General features: G+C 47.0%; 1 pseudogene across 1 annotated transcript; it reads right to left on the bottom strand.

Annotated features, from left to right (window-relative positions):
- Window positions 1-12,863: 12,863 nt before the first annotated feature.
- Window positions 12,864-13,289, bottom strand: LOC309333302 (elongin-B pseudogene; annotated as a pseudogene). Its single transcript has one exon. The product of its transcript is annotated as an elongin-B pseudogene (transcript).
- Between the last annotated feature and the right edge of the window lie 594 nt (window positions 13,290-13,883).

Below are 13,883 nucleotides of genomic sequence, written 5' to 3'. Positions count from 1 at the left end.
TCCGAATAATGATGTGTCATGTTCAATTCAGTCACAAAACGAGCCTCACAGGGACTCTGGGGAAGCGGGAGGGTGAACCTCACTACCTTGCAGCAGGCCCAACATTTGGAGAAGGAGCTCCTGGTGAGACCAAGCCAGGATTCAGCTGCGAGGCAGGAGCTACTTGGCCTGAGTGGCTGCATCGAGGACTAGCAGGATGGGGATGGGGAGACACACCTGTCCTTGGCCTCTGGCTTTGGGAAGGGAGGATGGGTCAATGGCCCTGCATGGGGGTTTCCCCTCCCCTGCCACATACATAGTGCTGCCCCCTGGACAGGTACTGCTGGCTCTAAGGTTACCCACAGGCACCTGCTGCCCATGTAGGCCAAGCCAGGATCTCCTGGCCTGGGGAGGGTGGGTTTCAGGTGCAAACTGCCTCCCTCCCAATCTCTCTTTGCAAACAAACCAAGGCTTCATGTGCAAAGGATTGAGGATTGATTCACAGGCCTGTTGCCATGCAGATGATTGACATAAAGAGCACGGTGACGGATAGGTGTTGCCATAGGAGGTATTAGGGAAGGGGGAGGTGGACCCCCCCGGCTTTCCTAACATATGATGGAAAGCTACCTCCATGCGGGTCAGAACAGTTTTTTCACTGAGCCCAATATTGCCTGTTGTGGTCACAGGGAGGCTCAGAAGGCTTTCCTAAACCCATCAGTGGAGGTGCTTGAGCCATGAAGTTGTTGCTAGGGAATGTTTCTGTGTCACAGGTGGTCTGAAGGTGGGCAGCACTGCGTTGATACTGCTTTTCACAGCACTGCTAAGTTGGAAGGATTCTCAGAGGTCATTTAGTTCAGCTCCCACAGTGTGCAGCTCAGCAGGGCTCTGCTTGAAGATGGATTAAGGAAGGCCCTCCCACCAGCAAAGGTAAAAGGTAAAGGACCCCTGGACGGCTAAGTCCAGTCAAAGGTGGCTATGGGGTGCGCCGCTCATCTCACCTTTCAGCCCTCTTTCTGGTGGAAGTGCATTCTCTCTCACACACCTGCCTGTGAACATTTGCCCATGCTCAATAGTCATGGGGAAATGGCCATGGTTAGGGTTGGAGGACAGCAGCAAGTTGTTTTTTTGTAACTTGTCCCTGTCTTCCTACATGCACAAACATGCACCCAACTGCAATATTTCAATAAGGGCTTATCCATACTTCCTCTCTCCCCACTGCTTTCCCCTGAGGAAAATGTCTCTTTAGCACTCAATTAGAACAAACGGGTTGACTCTATATTGACTTTTGCTCTGAAGTAGCACTAAAGAGTGGGGTTCCCCCAGCAAAGAAGTGGGGCAAGGGGGAAACCACTCAGACTCGTGCATAGAAAGCACAGATACTGCTCAGACCTGTGGTTTCTAGGCATAGGACAAGGGGGATGAGCCTGAAGATGGTTCCATCAGCTTTTTAATCTTTTAGCACATTGAACACAAAATCCCTGCTAAAGTGCAGAGCAGCAGGTCTTGCAAGCCTTGGAAAGGACCTACAAGAACTCCCTGGCATGGGCCTGAGACTGTCTGTGCTTTGAGGTGTGTGTATGTGAGAGAGAGCTGTTTAAGCACAGAATGAAAAGGCCAACTTGAATCCAAAATGGGGGAGGGTAATGCAAGGGGAGGCAACCAAAGTAAACTGAATAACTAAAGGGAAATGTGATGCAAACATGAAGTGATGTGAGCAGAATAAGCATTTGTGTTTTATTTCAAGGTGGGGCTGCTAGGAGGACCCTCAATGTTCCCAGTAGAATAAAATGCAGCTCAATGTGTAGAGTGGGAGGGTGGGGGCAGAGACGTTGAGGCAGAATGTAAGGGAGAGGAAATCATGTCAAATTGTGTCTGTCTTTTTTATCCTCTGATAATTAAATTTAGGAATATTCTGAACTAGCTGTGGTTGATACACAAGGTGACCTAAATTAGGGGTTGGTTCAGTTGCTGCCAGCACCTTCGTGAGCACTCAGCTGGAGATGTTCTTTGCAATGTCTTTGTTGCATTTAAGGAAAAGAGAACATCGTTAGCATGAGGTGTGAATGTTGGGGACTCACAGACCAGGCAGCTCTGCAATATTGGGAAACCTGGGGTGGGGGGGATGTCCCATTCCTGCTATTCTGGGATTTGATCCTCCTGATGCTCCACAAGAGAGGATGCATGGTTTTGATCTGAGAAGAAATCAACTGGGGAAGGAAGTAAGCCAATGTAAATTAATGATTGACCATAAGAACAAATACAGAGCCTGCTCGATCAGGCCAATGGTTCAACTGGTCCTGCTCTCACAGTGACTATCCAGTTGCCCATGAGAGGAAACCAGCAAGCGGGACCTGGGCACAAGAGCCCTCTCCCTTCCTACAGTTTCCAGCAACTGATATTAAGTAGCATTGCTGCCTCTGAATGTGGAGGCAAAGCACTGCCTACATGGCTAGTGTTGTTGTTTAGTTGTTTAGTCGTGTCCAACTCTTCGTGACCCCATGGACCAGAGCACGCCAGGCACTCCTGTCTTCCACCGCCTCCCACAGTTTGGTCAAACTCATGCTGGTAGCTTCGAGAACACTGTCCAACCATCTCGTCCTCTCTCGTCCCCTTCTCCTTGTGCCCCCCATCTTTCCCAATGTAGCAGGAAACACCCCCCCAATCATTCAGTTTGTACAAACTTCACACACACTCACACTCACACACTACATACGCTACACTTCTGTTATAAATTCATAGAAAATCAACCGTACATCGGATTTGCACTGTTCCACTTTTATTTTACTCCATGAAGGAAGGACTACAAAATGGGGAAGGTTTGATACAGGGCAGCCATAATCCTTGAGCATACCAGTACATACACAGGAGCCCTGCCCAGTTGCTATGCCAACCCTGATGGTCCTAGTCAGAAGACCATCAAGATCACAAAGAACTTGCATATGGGAGTGGATTCAGCACGGACTGGAACAAAGGACAATAATCAGCTCTTCCCTCTGGGGGCAGGAAACTGCAAACCCCCCTCTGTCACCTGGAAAGTACTCATGGGGAGGGGAAAGGGGGAACCAGCCAGGTGACAGGACACTCAGGTTACCACCACAACTCCTCCCTCAACCCCTCCTTTCTGTGATGTATGTATCTGAGGGGTGGTCTTAGGTTACACCCCTTCTGTGATGTATGTATGATGTTTCTGGGGGTGGTCTTGATCTACAGGGTGGCAATTTCAAAAGTCTTTATAAGGTCTTGCACACCATTTTTCTGGGTCCTTCCTCTCTCCTGCAAGTGAGGGGAGCACCCTGTTGCAACAGTTCAATAAAGGCCAATCCTACAGGCTGCTGTTTTGCTCCAAGTTATCCTGGTTGGTGTCTTTGTTTTTGTCCAAGGGAGCCCTCGGATTTTTCTGGTAACACCAACATCAGGGTCTTTTCCAGGGCGTCTTCTCTTCTCATGAGGTGGCCAAAGTAATGGAGTCTCAGCTTCAGGATCTGTCCTTCCAGTGAGCACTCCAGTCAGCACATCCGTTTCCTTAAGAATGGATACGTTTGATCTTCTTGCAGTCCATGGGACTCTCAAGAGTCTCCTCCAGCACCATAACTCAAAAGCATCAATTCTTCGGCGATCAGCCTTCTTTATGGTCTAGCTCTAACTTCCATGCATCACTACTGGGAAAACCATAGCTTTAACTATACGGATCTTTGTTGGCAAGGTCTCCTGATAGATCAAATCCTCTTTTGAAGCCATCATTGCCTCCTGTGTTAGTGAGCTCCATAGGCATGCATGAAGAATGACTGTCTTTTGTCTGTCCTGAACCTTCCATCCTTCAGCTTCATGTGGAGCCACTTGCTTTGTGTGTGTGACTCAGGGCTCATCCACATTTCCACTAGCTCTGCAACTTGCCCCTGGGAAGACCTACTGTTTACCTCTGAACCAAAGCAAACGTTAATTGGGTTTTCTCCAGATTGACTTTTGCTCCAATTTAGCACTAAAGTGTGGGTTTTCAAAGGCAGGGAAGAGGCAAAACCACTCAAGCCCATGCTTTCTAGGCAGGAAAAAGCAGAAGTGTGTACAAGCTCTCAGTGTGGCTCTAGGACTGCTCCAAGTAATTTGTGACATTGAAATATCTGTGTAAAACGGTAAAGGTAAAGGACCCCAGGATGGTTAAGTCCAGTCAAAGGAGACTATGGGTGTGGCGTTCATTTCGCTTCAGGCCAAGGGAGCTGGTGTTTGTCCACAGAGAGCTTTCTGGGTCATGTGGCCAGCATGACTAAACTGCTTCTGGCACAATGGGACACCGTGACAGAAACGCCATTTACCTTACCTACCTATTTATCTACTTGCGCAGGTACGCTTTCGAACCTGCTGAAATGGAAATGACTTCCAGACAAGGATTTGGAGGGAAAAGAGATTATAAAGTCACAAATGGTGAGATGGAATATTAATTGGATGTGTTACCGATGGAATTGAGAGGGAAGAATGCTTGGGGGAAACTTCAGTCTTGGCTTTTCTTCAGTTCTAGCAAAGAGGAAGTATTCTGCATATGATCTGGGACAAATTCAGAGAATGATACTATTAAGATTATGGTACTTTGTCTGGGGAAAAAACTGGGGGAAAAGAAAATGGAAGGTCCTAGAGGAGGTCAGGATACTATCGTAAACACAAGAGATGGAAATTCAACAGGAAATGGAATTGAACATTGAACAGGACATGAACTAATGGATATACAATGATGTAAAAATATTGAATATTAGTTCAATGTGTGATCAAAGTGGTGAGACTTTAAGAAGGATATGGATGGAAGAATTTATTATCATTCAATATGGAGTAAGGGTGGTGGGAATTAATGGAGGGAAAGTTACAAGGGGGAAAAAGTTAAGATTTATCAATAATAATAGGGAAACTTTCTTGGAGTTTTCATGTGAAAAAGAAATAAATGATTCTGAGACACCTTGACTTAAAAGAAATATTGTTTAACAGAAAGTGGAGAAGATGGATGTTAGCATGGACTGAATGTTTTAAATAATTATTGTCAGAGCTGCCTCTAGGTCCCAGCTCACAGAGGACCAACGCCAGGCTGATGTTATGTACAAAACTCTTTATTGAAGTTTAATTTCCATTTCAAAGCCAGAGCGTGCAGCCCTACGTCTAGACTCTAGATCGGCGAAGTCCCGTCTGAGTCTCCGCCCCTCCCACACCAGTTTAAGATCCTAGCCCTGCTCCACCTCCTGCGCTGCTCTCTTCTCCTCTGGGTCCTCCTGCCCTCTGGGGCATTGCCCTTTCTGGACTCTTCCGACGCTGAGTCGCTTAGCTCCTCCCCCCTGCCTCCGGCGTGCTTTAGGACCCGGTTCCCAATCCTCACTCTCTGCTGTCCCGCGCTCCTGTACATTTGAACTTGCTTCTCGCGCCAACCCAGTGACCTTTCTCCTAACCGTTACACTACTTCTATCACTGCTTCCCTCTTCTGTGACACTGGCCGGATCTGACCTCCCTTCCGTTGTCCGACTCTCCGAGGGAGGCGTGGTAGACTCTGCCTCGTCTCCTCTCCCTGGTGGGGAAAGCACTGGCCCTGATGCCTGGGACTCTTCCCCCCCCCCACTCTGCTCTGGTGGGGAAGCTGGTCCTGATTTCCAACTACTGCTCTGGGAGTCCCTGCTGCCCCCTTGCTCCTGGGGCGTTCCCCTTGGGACCCCCCTGCCCCTGGCCACTGGCGCTCCCTTCTGTGAATCTTCCGATTCGCTGGAGAGGCTCATGGAATCCCTCGGACCACTGTCGCCTCCTACGCTCCCTTCGGATTCCTCCCCCTCGCTCTCCATCTCCCATCTTCCCTGTGCCTCAGCTCCTGAGCCCCTGACAATTATATTTTCTTTTTTATGTAATTGGTAGTTGGAAAACTGGAAGTTTTCTTTTTCTAATGCTTTCCCCCCTTTTATCTTTTTTATTTTATTATTCTCTCTCCTTCCTTCCTTCCTTCCTTCCTTCCTTCCTTCCTTCCTTCCTTCCTTCCTTCCTTTCTTTCTTTCTTGTCCAATGTTAAGGGCCTTTAGTAAGTCCAGAGATTGTATGGTCATGGGAGTGGTTGATGGTTGATGCAGTACCCTGGATGAGAGACAGGAAAAGGTTGGTTTCCCAGGGCCAGAGGCTGGGAGAAGAAAGGAAAAGTTCCAGGTGACAGCTGGGAGGAGCTACTGTCCTCTTTGGTGATAAGAGCCAAGAATTAGTTTTAAGAGAGGACTCTGCATTTTACTTACTCAATTTGTATTTTTTCTAGTTGTAATTTTACTGTATTATGGGGAAATCTTTTTTAAAAATTCAAAACAGACAAACAAAACAAAAAGCAAGGAGATTCCAACTAAACATCAGGAAGAACTTTCTGACAACAAGAGCTGTGTGGCAGTGGAACAAACTCCCTTGGTGGACTCTCCACCCTTGGAGAGGTTGGATGGCCATCTGTCACACATGCTTTAGTGGAGATTCCTGCATTGCAGGGGGTTGGACCAGATGACCCTCAGGATGCCTTCCAACTCTACAGTTCTATGATTCTATAATATATGAAAAAGAGAATGAAGATGATTCAGGCATAAATGATGAATAAAAGATGAAGTTGTGAGTGCCTTGTCCCAGCTCTGAACTTTGGCAATTGCTTGTGCCAGATCCAGACCTTTTTTTCCGCACAGGAAGACACATGTGGCAGTTGCTGCTCTGTCCCTTCCTCCTCCCCAATTTGTCTGGGGGGTACTTGCGTGTTTAATTCACAAAAGCCAAATCAAAGCTCTGTTGGAGGCTTTGAAGTTGTTGTGAAACGGATGCAGCCCAGTCTGAACTGGCTCTGTTGGTGCCAGATCAGAGCCCTTCACATTGATTTATTCATAAGTCTGTTTGATGGCGCTGTCAACATTGTGGTGCCAAAGAATATCAGAGGCCCAGATTAGTTTTACTCTTACAGCAGCTCTGGGAAATTAGCCGCAGTTGTACCACACAGTGGTGCAGTGAGGGCTGGACCTTGGGGCCAACATTTGGAGTCCACAGCCCCAGATGGTCCCCATACCACCCACCACCCCCACAGAGCATTGGAGGATGGTGGGAAACAGGACCTGTATCAGGGTCTGTATCAGCACCCACCCAATGTGGGCATTCTTGGGCCCGCTGGGGCTTCCTTATTATAGATGCTGGTCAGTCATTGCTACAGGTGACGAATGGACCAATGGATTAGATAGAATTCTGTGCTTTGCAGCTGGAATAATAATATAGGAGATAATTCAAAGGAGAGAGGCTGTGAGTCCATTGAGTCCAGGGTTCTACAATTTCCTGTGTACACTGCTGTCCTCACCCAAGGAAACTAGAAATGGTGCGTGGGGGGGGGGCAGACTTGTTGGCCAAGGCCACTGTAGATACCCAACTTCTTCTGAGTGCCACTGAGTGTATTATCTAAATCTGGATGTGATCTGGGGACACCAGGCACCTGATGAGTGCCAAGTGGGGCAGAATAATTGCACCCCTTCTGTCTTCTTCCGTAGGCTGGAACTGCTGATGCATCTTGCAAATGCATTTACCTTCTCCTCTTTGTGCAGCATCACCTTTCCTGAGCACGAAGTGTGATGCTGATGCTTCAAAAAAGCAAGATGGTTCTGATCAGCTAAGTGGATTTCAGGACCTCTGCTTGTTAAAAGCACTTTCCAGAACCCCCACCCTGTCACTCATCAGCCTCAAGCCTCTGGGACAGATTCCCTGCTCAGAAAGAATGAGCTCTGAGACTTGGGCTCATCCACACTTAGCTTTTGCCCCATGCTATTGGCACAGGTCTGTGCTTTAAAGCTCTGTGTCTGAGTCCTCCCCCACCCTCACTTTCCCCTGGAAAACCTGCTCTTTAATGCTGACTTGTAAAAAATAGCAATTCAGGTTTTTCTTGGAGTGCCATTTCTTCTGATTCAGTGGTAGTGGGTTTTCGCAGGGAAAGCTACTGAGGAGGAAGAAGAAGAAGAAGAAGAAGAAGAAGAAGAAGAAGAAGAGGAGGAGGAGGAGGAGGAGGAGGAATTGCTCAGACACAAATTGTACAAACATGGCACAAAAGGAAGTCTGGATGAACTCTTTGAAACAGGTGGCCAAGTTTCAACCCTTCCAGGCATCCTTGGCCATCTTGACATGTAACTCTACCTCTGCAGCAGCCTTGACTAGAACAACTGGGCAGCAGAAGAGATCAACTCCAGACAGATCTATCACTCTACTCTAACTAGGCTACCATCTGAGTAAGTAATAAGGTCTTGGTAGAGAGGAATCACTTGCAAGACTCTGTGGAAACTGGTGAACCAGTTACATCCCTACTGAAAGACTGCCACCGCCACCAACCATCTGTGCATTACACCCATGGCCAGTAGCTGTGATAGTGACTATGCTCTGCCTCCATGGTTGCAAGCATTAATGCTTATGTACACAAGCTTCGGGAAACCGCAAGAGGGGAGAGTATTGTTGTTGTGCTCTGGTCTTGTTTGTGGGCTTCCATACAGGCATCTGGATGGCCACCACAAGAACATGATGCTGGACCAGATGAGCTCTGTTGGGCCTGATCCAGCAGGTCTCTTCCTATATTCTTATCCGCTTAGGGTTAGACATTACACCACTGGGGCTGGATCAGGCCTAGAATTACATTTTTAAAAGTCATTTGTCTTACACACAAATATGCACACTGCCCCCCACAAAAAATATGTGGCTGATGGATCAAGGCCCAGGAGCTATGGTCTGGTGCAGGCTGGCTGGTGTCTCTCTGGCACAGTTGGCAGCCACCTCCTCACTGTTTTTCCAAAGGCGAAGAAAGATCTCAGCAGCAGACCAGGATGTGGTGGAAGAGGTTGGAGGGGGGAGGAAAAGGGAAGGGGAGTGAGATGAGGCTAACGTTTGTGGACAGCTGGCCTAGAAATTGCTGAAGGCTCATGGGGAGGAAGGGAGAGAGGAAGCAATTGCCAGAAAGCAAGAGGAGCAGAGCCCAAGATGAGGTTTTTCCTTGCTGCAGCTGGCAGCCCCCTTTCCTCATGCCGCCTTTATCAGACCTGGTACCAGGTGGTTGCAAAGGGGCACATGACTTGTCCCTTGTCCTTGCTGAGTGTTGGGCAGGTTTGGCCATTAGCAGAATCCTCATCCTGCAGAAGGAAAATGCAGCCTAGCATGTAGAGGGACGCCCCAGAGTCTGTGTCACTCTGAGCACTCCAGCTCAATGATTTGGCCTCTAGGGACCGTTCAATGAATATTTTATCTGAACCACTTAGAGGTCTTTCTCAATAAAATAGGATATAAATCTTGCCAAATAAATATCATAAAATAAATAAATCTGCAGGGCACTAACCTTAGTGGGTCACAGAGAGCAGAGGATTCACGAATAGGGAGCTGAGAAAGTTGAGGAGGCACCTCATGAAATTAGAATAATAGAATTGCAGAGTTAGACGGAATTCCAAGGATCATCTAGTCCAACCCCTGTACTGCAGGATTTATAGTTAAAGAATCATTGACAGCATCCAACCTCTGTTTGAAAACCTCCTGTAGAGGATAATTCACCACCTTCCAAAGGAGTCCATTCCACTGCTGAACAGCTCTTTGGGAAGAAAGTTCTTCCTAGAGTTTAGGCGGAATCTCCTTGTCATTTGAATCTATTGATTTGGGTGCTCTCTGTGGAAGGATCTGCAACCAATCACAGATTTCATAATAGTCAGGGGACTCTATGATGTATTATCCTCTAAACTTTTGTGGTGGGAAAGGGAACCATAGAAACTAAATCTACTTCTTTCTGTCCACTTCACACTCTTTTTCCTCCCTGCAACGGGGGAGGATGTTTATTTGCTCCCCTTCAGAGAGCAATATCCATTTTGAACTGAACAATGGATATCTGTAATGTTCATAGCTTCTAGAGATAAGTTGCACATGGCTGGTGCTTTTCACTCTGCTAAAAGAGATATTTGTAAGAAAGAGGAAGCATGAATACTAAATAAAATCTCCTCTCCTGCTCATCAAAATCCATCCAGCATTCCCTTCTGGAGCAGCAGCCTTCTCCATCTTTCATGTGACAACCCTTCAGGTAGTTGAAGGTGGCTCTCATCTAACCTCTCTTTCTTCTCTTCTCCAGGCAAACATTACCAACTCCTTCCACCGTTCTTCATAAGGCTTGGTTTCCAGATCATCATCTTGACTGCCCTCCTCTGCTCTTCACACCTTCTGGATTCCCAATCTCCTCCTCAAATTGGGGTGCCCAGAACTGGACACAGGACCTCATGTGGGGTCTGACCAAAGCAGAATGGAGCGGTACTATTGTTTTCTATTCAACATGGCTTAAGAAGCAACTTCCTAGCAATTAGCTCCCATAAAACGAGACATGGAAACCAGCCATCCATATCAAAAGAGATTGAGTTAGCAATGGTTGTTCTGGAGACCACTTACACTCAGCATTGGGAAAGAAAGGCACTGGTTGTTCCTAGAGGTGGGGTGGGCAAATGGATCTCCCCTTTCCCCCACTCCACAATGGCTGATGACAATCTGGCCAAGGCCCTAAAGGGACTTTGTGGGGGGGGGGAGTGATCCAGGGGAGGGCTGGGGAGGAACAGGAAGCAGCTTGGATCTGGAGCACCACAAAGCAGCCACCTGATATGCTCCCAGACTGGGTAGGTATTTGGATCAAGCCTCCTCTTCTGATTTCTATTTCTAACAAATGGGTGACGAGTCTTTGCCCCAATCTCCATCCCATTGGTGAAAGTACAGGAGGGCTTTGGATTTTAGATCATTCAGCTGCCCTTTATTATACCTCCTTCACTTATGGTTACAGTCTAAGTGGGGGCAGTATTTCAGGAGAAAGGACCCTCTCTGTGCTCTTCACCATCTAATTTTAATTGCTGAAATAAAGCTGTTAGATTAAGTTTAACTGGTCTAAACCAGCTGCGTAAGAAATAAAACTGAAGCACTAGCCCCCAGGTCCTAGTGTTTGGTGTTATTGTTTTTACTTTTGCTTTTTGTAACCCTTGAAAATTTTAATAAATATTATTTTTTTAAAAAAAGAGAAAAAGAGAAGATGTTGGGGAGAATACATGAGAGAGGAGGTGTGTGTGTGTGTGTGTGTGTTTCATTTGCATCTGAATAGACAAAATCTCATTGCTACCAAGTAGTGATTTATTACATCAGCAATATGTTCTACACATGAATAATTAATTGTCGTCTGTGGTGATGGTTTTATTGTCCAGACAGAGCTTTTCCTGGCTTGCTTCTGGGTGTGGAGCAGAGACTCTGCGCTGCATCCTGCTCTTACACTGGAACTGATTATTTCCCAACCACCACCACTCCAAGGGAGTAAGGCCTCCTTTCACTGCTTACCACCCCCTTCTTCCTAGGCTCATTGAACATGCCAATGCCTTATGTGGGAGGAGGAGATGCGTTTTGCAAACCACCTCTATGATGTCCACATGCTGGAAGCAAAGTCATGTCTGCTGTTCAGATCCTGCCTGTGCATCTTGCTTCCAATCCACACCATCCCATGGCCCATCACTAAGCCCCTTGCAGCACCTGCATAAGAGGAGACTGAGAGAAAACATGACAGCTGTTTACAAATATTGGAAGGACTGTCACATGGAAGATAGAGTAAGCTTTTCTCCCTTGAACCAACAGAATCAAGTTACAAGTGGAACAGAATCCCTCAGAAGGTAATGAACTCTCCTTCCTTGGAGGTTGTTAAGCAGAAGTTGTATAGCCATCTGCCATGGCTGCTTTAGCTGAGATTCCAGCATTGTAGGGGGTTGGACTAAATGACCCTCCAGATGTTCCTTCCAGCTCTACAATTCTATTCTATAATTCCACCTCAGCATGAGTTGGGTGGTGGTGGTGATTGGGATGGTAGAAGGGGCATCCTTTGCCCAACAGGAAAGCATCACTGGGCTTGGTCCTAAATTGCAACAGGCGCCCACAAGAGTTGCAACAGACAAATCACAGTGTGGTGGTGACATTTGCTAACCATTCTGTGGCCTTCCTCCTGTGGTTCTGGACCTGGAGAAAATAAAGGAGGGAGAGCAAACTGTATCCCAGTGGAAGCAGACATGGAAGACCAAAGGCAGCTCTGGTATATGGCACAAGGAAAGCAAAACGCCTCCTCAGGACAATCCCATGGCTGATCTGCTACTTGATGCAAGACTTGGCCAGCCTGTGGCGTGCCAGAAGCAGTTCTCACACATACCCTCTCAATGGTGATGGCTGAATCTTCTGCTGTTTTGCCTTCCCTGTTAAAATGGCCCCATGCCAGTGTGACTGCCAGAATCTTCCAGGATCAGTGTAGAGGTTGCTAATGCTGGACTTGTTGTTTTAAATTCTCATCACAATTGCAGTGACTGTAAGTAGGAACAATCTCATTATTTAAATATATACTTGTGGGATTTTGGGGTTCAGACTCTGAATTCTAAGTTTGTTCAGCCTGGAGCCCTCCCTTGAATCCAAAAGTTTGTTTAGTCCAAGGGACCCTCCAAGCTGGTGTTTTGTTGCAGTGGGTGTGCCTCTGCCATATGCTCTTTACACAACAATAGTGCATTAGTTGTGGATTTATTCTGCCTTATCAGTTGCTCTGCAATGCTTCCCTAATGCTGCCACATTATTGCTCTCCAAAGGGGCTATTTTTATTTTTATTTTATTTTTTAAACAGCTGAACTTTTATTTTATCCAAAACTAAAAATGAAAGCATTGCTCTGTTTGATGAGTGGGGAGAGGCTTGGAAGGAGCTGTGTCTTGTTTAGAGAGGGGCAGAGTAGAAGGGAGACCTGGATTAGAGGGGTGGGGCAGTGCCATGTCTCTCTCCACACTGGAGGGTTGAGGAAGGGAGTGGGTGGTGGGGAAGGGGCACCACAGATTTTGCAGCTTGCTCCATTGCCCTGTAGCTCTCACTGCACCACTTGCTTGTTGGAGCTGCTGCCAGAGTCCTGGGGCTTCATCACTTCTGGGAGCTCTGGGGTTCTGGAGAAGGGATCAATGTGGAGGGACTCAAAGGCATCTTCACGGCTCTGAAGGCCAAGGCAACTGTTGCTGGGGTCTGAGGTCATGCTGTCTGGCTGGTGAAGCCACAGTCTCCGAGGGTTTTGCTGTTATCCAACAGCTGGTCATCCTTGTATAGTCTTTGGTCTTCGGCAGGGGGGTCTCTTAAGAATCCCCTCAACAATTCTTTTCAGCTCATCCACCATACTGGACTCCTTGGCATCTGTGAAGATGGTCGTCTTGTGACATAGGATCATTAGAAAGACATCCATCTCTGCAGCTGGAACCTAAGCCTAGACCCCCCAGAGAGGAAGTAGCAGCAGAACCCCCAGTATCCCAACTTGCATCCACATGGGCTATAGTTAAAGAAAAGCAAGGGGGAAACAAACCAGAATATTTGAGGTATAAAACCATTACAGAATTTCAGCAAGAAGATAGGGAATACTTTGCAGGCACAAACAATATTGAACATGGGATAGGGTGAAACCACCCTGATAGTGCAAATCAGTGCAACAAAAGGGGGTGTCTGAAGGGTTTAAAAAACAACAACTTTATTGCCATTATTAACAACCTGTGCAGTAGCAGGGTATTACATAAAATACAAAGCAAACAAACAATAAACAATGAGAGAAAGGAATAGTGACACACCAATATAAATTCAGACATCCACATTTCCCATGTGGCATGGATAGTGAATGTTGAGCATCCAAACCATAGAAAATAGAATTCCAGCAGGTGACATAAAAGCGTTCTGGATCCTTCATCCCTCTGGAAATGGGCAGGGCTTTCTTTGAGCATTAGTAGTGGAGTCATGTAGATAACATAATACAAAAGAGTGAGAAGCAGGAAAAGATGCTGCTCGCTGTTGGATAGAGCAGTGGTTTTCAGCCAGTGTGCCGTGGCACCATGGGGTGCCTTGAATGATAGTT

This window comes from Podarcis erhardii, assembly GCF_964252035.2.
Source record: "Podarcis erhardii genome assembly, chromosome: Z".
NCBI classification, from domain to species: Eukaryota; Metazoa; Chordata; class Lepidosauria; order Squamata; family Lacertidae; genus Podarcis; species Podarcis erhardii.
The sequence above is the reverse complement of the archived record's forward strand: the minus strand, read 5'-3'. Positions and strand labels throughout refer to the sequence as shown.